The sequence below is a fragment of the Salmo trutta genome, chromosome 22 (genome assembly GCF_901001165.1).
Source record: "Salmo trutta chromosome 22, fSalTru1.1, whole genome shotgun sequence".
NCBI lineage: Eukaryota > Metazoa > Chordata > Actinopteri > Salmoniformes > Salmonidae > Salmo > Salmo trutta.
The window spans coordinates 28820091-28829496 of NC_042978.1; the positions used below are offsets into that span (position 1 = coordinate 28820091).

Sequence of the window (9406 nt, forward strand, 5' to 3'; positions counted from 1 at the left end):
TAGCATGTCAGTCAGATCTCTGGGCAAAGTCAACCTGGGAGAAAATTGTCATTACACCAGAAATCTGTGACTACAAGCTGTAGAACCCCATCGTTAACATTGTCACCCGTACGCCTTCTCTCTCTTTACATCTCTGTCCCATTTTCCCATCTTGTTCTCCCAATATCCCTCTCTCGTCCTCCGCCCACGTATAAGATTAACTTGTCGTTAGTGAGCTGAGGCAGCCTCTGTCCTCTGTCCTGTCTCGTTAGTGAGGCTGGCTGTCTGGCGCCTGAGAGACCCTGACCTCTGACTGGGTGACCAGCAGGTGGCCAGTGGCCTTTGGCGGGGCCCGGGTCAAGTAACCCCAGGCTGCTCACTCTCTGCACGTCTGTTTGTTTGTTGCTGTGTCTCAGTCTTCTAAAAGAACAGGGGGAGATGAGAGCTGTAGCAGGGGATTCTCATTGTTTTGTATTCTGAAACTACCAGGAGGATGTGCTCTAACAGGGCCCGCTTCCTGCCCTGTGGTGGAATAGCTATTTATACTTGTAATCTTTGATAGAGCAAAATGTCTTTAGTGGTAGGTAAATCAGGGAACACTTGAGTGAATGGTCGAGCAATATGGGACATTTTGGGTAAGACTGTGAGTTTATGGGAAAGACATCCTCAGTAAAACTTAACAAATTCATTGTGGTATGAATCCCACTTTGGTTAAGGCTGTGCCATCTTTTGGTTATGGTTACACCACCAGAGAACAGAAAATACAGGCATTCTGTAATACTGCATCATGTCTGCAGGGTGATTAGTGGTGTTTCCTGTTCTGTGGTGCTGTGATTCAGTTTCCCGTAGTGGGATCACTGACCTTCAGTGATTAGGTAGGCCTGAGATGCATCGCAGCCACGGCTGTTACAGGCAGTACAAGTATACAGACCACTGTCCTCCTTCTTCACACGCAGGATGGTCAGGGTACGGTTCAATCGGCTCAGAATCACACCTGTAGCAAAAAGAGAATCTGGCATTAATACCAATATCATACTTGACGTAACACAAAGTAGAAGTGGTAGTAGCAGAAGTGGTATTATTAAAAATTGGGTCATCCCCTTACCTGAGCCCTCCACCAATGTTCGGTTGTGTTTGGTCCACGTCACTGTCAGGGTGGGTGTCCCGGTCACCTCACATATTAGTATGGTCGTGGCACTGACATTCACTCTCTGGTCTGTCAAATTGTTCAAGATCCTCGCAGCCTCAAGAGCTACAAAAACAAGGAGATAAGACTAAAGATTCTCCCAAACACTAGACTAGATCTGGAAAGATGTGGTGCCCATGAAAGAACTTTGGTTAAGGACTTGTTAGAGTGGTCCAAGTAATTGTGGAGGAGATGATTGATAAATATGGTCCAGGTACAGATCCGTACCTCTGAGGGTGAGGTGTCAGAGGAGGCAGGTCCTCTCCCCGGTCTTGATGTTCTCCACCTGGTAGGCGTATACCCCCTGATCCTCCCGAGACACGTTGGTTAGGGGCAGCTCCAGTGTGACGTTGGTGCCCTGCAGGCCAGACAGGACAGCCTGGGATAGGGGCCCCTGGGACAAGAACAGTGCCTGATAGCGCTGCATGGATGGGACCTGCTCTCGGTCAGACACATTCCCACATGGAACCAGGCTAGCTTTCCATAGATCAGCCTGTCTGCCTTACACCTCAGAACAACCTGGTCCTGCTCAATGGGCTACTGGGACGGAGACACACTCAGCTAAAGACCACCTGTAGAGTCAATAATCACATGCACAAGCGCACACGCACACACACACACACACACACACACACACACACACACACACACACACACACACACACACACAATCATGAGGTGTTCTAATGCAAGATCAGGCACATGCACAGATAGAGGTCTATGGGTTCTGAGCACCTGCCCTTTTGCCCTCCTTTAAGAAAAGTGCACTTTCAGATTGGAGGCGTTTTTTATTATTCAATTTTTAATTCACTTTTAGTCTTTGTTCTCTCTGGTTATTTAAATGAATTGCCCATCAAACTAGCTAATTTAGATTGTTCCAACAGCATAGCTAGCTAGCTTGATGAGTGTGATTTTGCAGAAAATAAAGGCCTATGCTAAAATATCTATATGCATAAATGTGGCTACAGGACAATTTGATTATGGGGGGGGGGGGGTCACTTTGAGCACCTGCCCCTCCAAAAGAACAGAAGACACATAAAAAGGAAGCTTACGTGTCAAATGGAAAAGGATGATTCGTAATCTTGTCCCGCTTTGTTAAAAGTCAGGCATCTGTAGAGGGCGTGGAACTTGGCTTTCTGGATCGTTAGAGAACTCACAGTCCGCAGATAAACATGAGCTTTACTGTTATTTTACTTATTCATTGATATCACAAATTACTGAGATCCCTTAGAGAGGAAGGAATGGTGTTGACCTTATGAAAGTGATCTGTGTTAATGCTAATTCCATCGATAGGATTCTTCTGCCCTGTGTTATTGCTGATGTCCCTCCATTTGGTACAGCCCTCCAGCTTGACCCCAGAGGTCACCACTCCTGACCTGCAGGACAAAACCAAGATCACTCAACTGACACACTGCTATAATCAGACACAGAAGATCCATATAAGCACATCCCTGTACATACACAAACATAAATAAACATTCACACACAAATGTAAAAAGACGACTAGGATCTTTATAAATACAATATGTAGGTCGCTGGTCTATTGGTTTATTGGTCCCTTTTCTCAGATGGTTATTTCAGGAGAGTTATGTCATTCATTTACAGACTGGAGTGGGTAGGAACGTCAACAAACACATACCACTACAGTAGAGACCAGAACGCAAGCAAAGGAGCAGGAGAAAAGAGTAGCATAGAAATAGACGATAGAGAGAAAGAGAGGTGAACATGTAAATTATCTGTAAAACGGGGAGCCAGAGATGATTGTTGTGATGGTGGTAGTGAGGATGGAGGGAAGATGAGGTAGAGATGGGGTTTCACAGGAAGAAGCCTTTAGACGGAGAAGTGCACTGGGAACAACAGGAAACCCTGACCAGGACTCACGAAGTGCTTGGATGTGCAGGCTGAAGATAAGGCCTTACTGATGGTATCTGCTGTGGACCATACACTGCAACCACTCTATCAACAATCCTCCCATTACTGGATACCTGAGGGGCCCATTCACTAATCACAACCCATTCTTAAGCTCCAGCTCTACCCAATCACAATCTTCCTAAGATACTCAATCACCAAAGTTCTCTTGAATACAAGGCTAAGCATAATCCATGGAGAATACTGGGATCATATGGAAAACACATACAACATCATACAAACACTCCCGAGATAAGCTTGGTCTTCATGTATTTCTCAATCTAACTCACCCTGGTGTTGTTAATAACCTGATATGGATAGGGGGCAGTATTTTCACGGCCGGATGAAAAAACATACCCGATTTAAACTGGTTACTACTCTTGCCCAGAAACGAGAATGTGCATATTATTAGTAGATTTGGATGGAAAACACTCTGAAGTTTCTAAAACTGTTTGAATGGTGTCTGTGAGTATTAACAGAACTCATATGGCTGGCAAAAACCTGAGAAAAAGTCAACCAGGAAGTGGAGGATCTGAGAATTGTAGTTCTTCTTTCTAGTCCCTTTCAAAACTACAGTATCTGTGCTGTTACGTTGCACTTTCTAAGGCTTCCATTGGCTGTCTAAAGCCTTCAGAAAGTGGTTTGAGCCTTTTCCTGTCACTGGGCAGAGTATAGGAGCTCAGTTACTGAGTGGCCTGCCTGGTAACAAAGGCATTGGATATGCGCTGTCCCCCGAGCACGCTGTTTTTTCTTTTTCTCCTTGAATGAATACGCTATTGTCCGGTTGGAATATTATCGCAATTTTACGTTAAAAATACCATAAAAAATGAATTTAAACAGCGTTTGACATGCTTCTAAGTACGGTATTGGAACATTTTGACTTTTTGTGTCTCGAATTGCGCTCGCGCGTTACCCTTTGGTTAGTGACCTGAACGCACAAACAAAACGGAGGTATTTGGACATAACTATGGATTATTTTGAACAAAAACAGCATTTCTTGTGGAAGTAGCAGTCCTGGGAGTGCATTCTGACGAAGATCAGCAAAGGTAAGAGCATATTTCTAATACTAATTCTGAGTTTAGGTTGCCCCGAACTTGGCGGGTGTCTGAATAGCTCGCCGTGATGGCGAGCTATGTACTCAGAATATTGAAAAATGTGCTTTCTCCGTAAAGCTATTTTAAAATCTGACACAGCGGTTGCATAAAGGAGTTCTGTATCTATAATTCTTAAAATAATTATTATGTATTTTGTCAACATTTATGATGAGTATTTTTGTAAATTTACCAGAAGTTTTTAGTGGGAATACATTTTCTGAACATCACACGCCAATGTAAAATGCTGTTTTTGGATATAAATATGAACTTGATTGAACAAAACATACATGGATTGTGTAACATAATGTCCTAGGAGTGTCATCTGATGAAGATCATCAAAGGTTAGTGCCTCATTTAGCTGTGTTTTGGGTTTTTGTGACATATATGCTTGCTTGGAAAATGGCTGTGTGGTTATTTTGGTCTATGTACTCTCCTAACATAATCTAATGTTTGCTTTCGCTGTAAAGCCTTTTTGAAATCGGACAATGTGGTTGGATTAAGGAGAAGTGTATCTTTAAAATGGTGTAAAATAGTCGTATGTTTGAGAAATGTAAATTATTATAAATTGAAATTCATTTTTTACATTCAGCATCACTCTGTCAAGGGAAACATTGGTATTCTTTCCAACAAAGATATCTACATATATTTTAGGAGGTTGTGTATTCCTGGAAATAGTATGAATTCATGTAAACATTACAGTTTTGAAAACATAGCTTGTCCCCAAAAAGTTGGTCTCTTGGCACGACTTACCCTGGGTTTGGGGTAAGATGAGCCGTGGGACAGGGTAAGTTAAACTGCATACAAATTTCTGTACTGAATTAAATATTACTACTCCCTTTTTAAAATCATGTGTATTTTTATTTCCCAAACACAATTCAACACAATCACAATAGTTTTTTTTGTCTTTTAATCATTTTAAACATATTTTAACACAGGCTTAACACTGAACAAACACTTTGTAGTTTTTTAAACACTTTTAACATAGGCCAAGTCCTGTTGTTACCTCATATCCCAGTGCCAATGCCTTGCACTACTTCAACCAAAATCTCAACTTACCCCAAAGTAAACATTTTGACTAATTTACCCCACACAACTGCAAGGCTGCACTTTCATGCTAGGTTTAGGACCTGATATTGAAGCTTATAGAGACCCCAACTGATATATAGAACAATCTTACAATTATCTACGTTGGTTTAGATACAAGCACCACGAAACCTCTAACACAATAAATTAATTTGTCTTGGTGAATTTATTTTTTACCTAACTTGCTTACCAATTTGTCCATGTGTTTCTTCCTTCACATACTCCATGAAATTATGACTTCTTCCTAAATATTTGTTCAAATTATACATTTTGTGTATGGTTTCCTAAAATCAAGGGCGGCTCAACTTAACCCATTTTTCGCAACTTACCCCAGTCTCCCCTAAGTGTACATGAGAAGATGAAACCATTAATTACATAAGGGCAGCCTTGAACTGAAGTTGTGTTTTTTTTTATCTGAAAGCAGTGTGATGAGTAGCATGTCTGTCAATAAAGCCTGAGTCAGTGATTTGATGTTCATTTACTGATCTGTCGGTCTATAAGAGTGGGCAATGTAGGGAACTGACCAGGCTGAGAGGGTGTGTCCAGGTGAAGTCAATGGCAACGTTGAGCTCTGTGTTGGCAGTGCAGTTGAGCACCAGTCTCTCCCCCACAGACAGCCTCTCATGTGGCGGGGTCAGGGTGAGGTTACGGATCTTATGTCCTGCGGAGAAGGGAGGGGAGACACAGTGGAGTGTTGAGCAGACTATTGTTCTACTGAGACTCACAAACACACACACACAGGGTACATGCATGCAGAGAATACACTTAGATAAACACACACATGCATTAAGTTATGTAAACACAAATAAACACAAACTTACATTAACACTTTGAATGACACCTTGGCGTATTTAAGTGATGCATAAAGTGGATCAAACAGGATTCATACACTAAATGAAAACCTAACCCACTTACCAACAACAGCAACAATGTAGAGAGGTGACTTGTAGGCCTCGTTGTGTATGTGTGTCTGACAGAAGACCACTCCAGTGTAACTGATCAGGTGACTGGGAACGGAGAAACCCTTCATACTATCCCAAAAAATGTCCTTCCCGTTCAGATAGAGTTCTTTCTTGGGAAACTTCTGATGAAAAGTTCATTAAAAAAAAAGAAATTACAGTTACATCACAACATTGCATCAATTTGACAAGACTAAGTAAAGCAGGTTCTATGCTGGTTGACTAAATGTAGTGATGCTGACCAGGCTGACATGGAAATGATGAGTGATGTTTTACCACTTGGCCAGCACTGGCTATGTCAGAGGGTGTTGTGGTTTTTCCAACCTTCATTCTCAGTGAAATGTCCTATGAACCATACAGGCCATCAATGAGGTCCCAGACATCAGATATTGACTGATGTGGCCAGAAGAAGAGGTGGGAACAACCCAGACAGGAAATGGAAACTCAGTTTATTATTTCCCTGATCTGACATGGAAACAATACAACAAACTCTATTCAGAATCCACATTATCTGCCACTCACATAGCCTGCAATCTAACAAAACATACCTGAGAGAGCAAAGTCTTTACCAACTGGCTTTGTTTGCTATATTATGCAGTTAGACTAGAGGAAAGGTGGTTTGGAAGTGAAGGAGGCTTAGTTGTCAAATTTAGACAAAATAAGCCACGATAGAAAACCTTCAGAAAATGTCACTCCATTCAGAACAGAATCTATTGCATGTATCCCATACTGTAATACTGTTCTGTGTTTTAATGTCTTTTAAATATAACAAGTATGCCTTAAAATTTCCCCCCAAAAGGACAATAAAGTCAGTGGATCTGTCTTTACGGTATGTAGCGTGATGTTGAGATCGTCCCCAGACCCTCGGCATGCAATAACCACCTGCACTACCTCACTGATAAGCACAATCTCATAGTCCTCGTCAAAGGGCACAAATGGCACTTTATAGTCTGAAATAAAACACAAATACATAAAAAAAGTTAAGACATGATGAGAACCAACAACATTCAGTATGTAATTCATGGGTGGAGGTAAAGATCAGGTAGTCCTGCAGCCAATCGTAATTAAGGAAGCACTACTGTAAGCAGCTCTTGGGTCAGATAGGAAAGATCACCCATTGAGTCACTGTTCAGAGATTCGGTAAGCCTATTTCAGAGTAAGGTAATGATGATTCACACCTTGGACATAGACATAAACAGCCACAGATGTTTTGCAATCCTCCACCTCCAGGTCTCTGTAGGAGCATCAATACTCTCCAGTCTCGTTGACAGTGGCCGAGGAAATGTGTAATGTGGTGCAGAAGAATCCTGACCCACTGCAGTCTACAGTGGAGAGACGACTGCCGGCACGTATGTGATTATAGGATGTGGTCCATTCAAGGTACTGACGGCTACTGTAGAACCAAAGAACGGAGTGGCAATGATGATCGTTAGCAGGGGAATATTTTGATGGATGGATGACTTGTATGGAGTCTCATTATGTGAGGTATCAGATGTAGTTTATATCAGTTTTAAGACCATTTGAGTTACGCTCCTGGCCGTATTTGCCAGACTTCTGTGGGAGAGAGGCCCATCAGGTTCCAGTTTGTCTCACCTGCAGGTGATGTCCAGCGAGTCTGATGTGTTCATCCTGAGGACCTTGTCCTGGATGCTCAGTGTTGGGGGGTCAGACAGTTCTAACGCTGTAGGAATGAAGGGGTAAACAACCAGTCAATCACCCTGATGATTGACTTATCTCAACAGTTCAGTCAGCATTACCACACAGTGGAGATCAATATGAGACTGCTTACTATCACGTCAAATCAACCTTAAATCCTGTGTTTAGAAATGTGTTGAGTTAATGGTTCCAACTATGGTTATTGCTCTCCTATCAAATCCCAGAATCCATGTATAGTGTTGCACTCTGGTAGGGTGATGTCAGACTCCTCAAACATAATAGTTTGTTCTCTGCAATTAGATTGTTGATAGCCAGAACACAAAATAATAAGTTTGTAAGTCAATGATAAAATACAGTTTATTGAATCATCCCATCAGTAGAAACCACAGAGAGGAGAAATGTTTTGCACCCATGGCGTGGACTCTATTTACTCTGGGGCTATTCTGCAGCAAATGGCAGAGCGGAGCTGTGTCAAAACAGGAAGCCAAGGCAGATGGGCTGGGTCAGGCTCAATAGCCCAGCTCTGTGTCACCTAAGGTGGGGTTCCTGTTCTAGAGGATACAGCACTCCAGCCAGTGAGGGCCTGGACACATACGCTACATGCTGAAATGTGGATTATTTAGCCCTTACTGATCAAAGAATATATAAAAAAGAATTGTAGCACCAGACTATTGCGGGGAGGAACATGTGTTGCCTCAATGGTAATTTGCTAAACTGCCTCAAGTGAAGTGATTTCCCATCAGAATGGATTGTTAAACGAATTGAGGGCCAAGGCCAGGGGGAATGAGGGCCACAACAGAATGTGGGGCCAAGAGGAATTGTAACTGACCTATATGTACAAGAGAATCATAAGACAACACATTGCAATGATCTAATGCATCACATTTTATACCTGGCATGTGCACTGGTGGATGTTACCAATTATTACACATCTTCCACTAATTGATGATCAATCATTCAACTATGTTCTATTATATTGTCTACTGCCCTAGTGAGATAGAACATTTGAGATTTTAGAGATTTTAGACTTGTATATCTAACAAAAAAATATTTGAAATTATTATTCTAATAAACATCTAAATACAGTTGTTAGTGTTAGTAACCTTATAATAAACCACAATTGAAACACATTAAAGGAGCCGTTTAGATGCCAATTTTTGTTAAACTGAATCAATTTGACCAATATTCTTCTGTGTCATCTTACCAATCACCCTGCTGACTCCCATAATAATGCCTATGAGATGTAAAGTCATGACGGATAATGCCTTTGCCATCGTCCTACAATAGATATGGACTGTCCCCACAAGAACACGCAATACAAGTTCACTCCAGAAGTAATCCAAGGCTACCCGTTCATAAATCCTCTTGACGCACACGGACACTATTTCTATTCAACTGGACAATGTGACAAAATGCCGAACCAAAAACACACAGAACTGAATAAAATAGGTAAATCTCATTCACAGCAGTGCACTGAGGTCAGTTTGGCGCCTGAGTCAAAGTGGAGTTGATGGTTCGCTCTGAGGAAGGACGGAGCGCAG

At 41.9% G+C, this 9406-nt stretch overlaps 1 pseudogene; it reads right to left on the reverse strand.

The window, feature by feature from the left end:
• LOC115158967 (vascular endothelial growth factor receptor 2-like) overlaps nt 1-9406 on the reverse strand; it is a 29106-nt pseudogene extending 19700 nt beyond the window's left edge.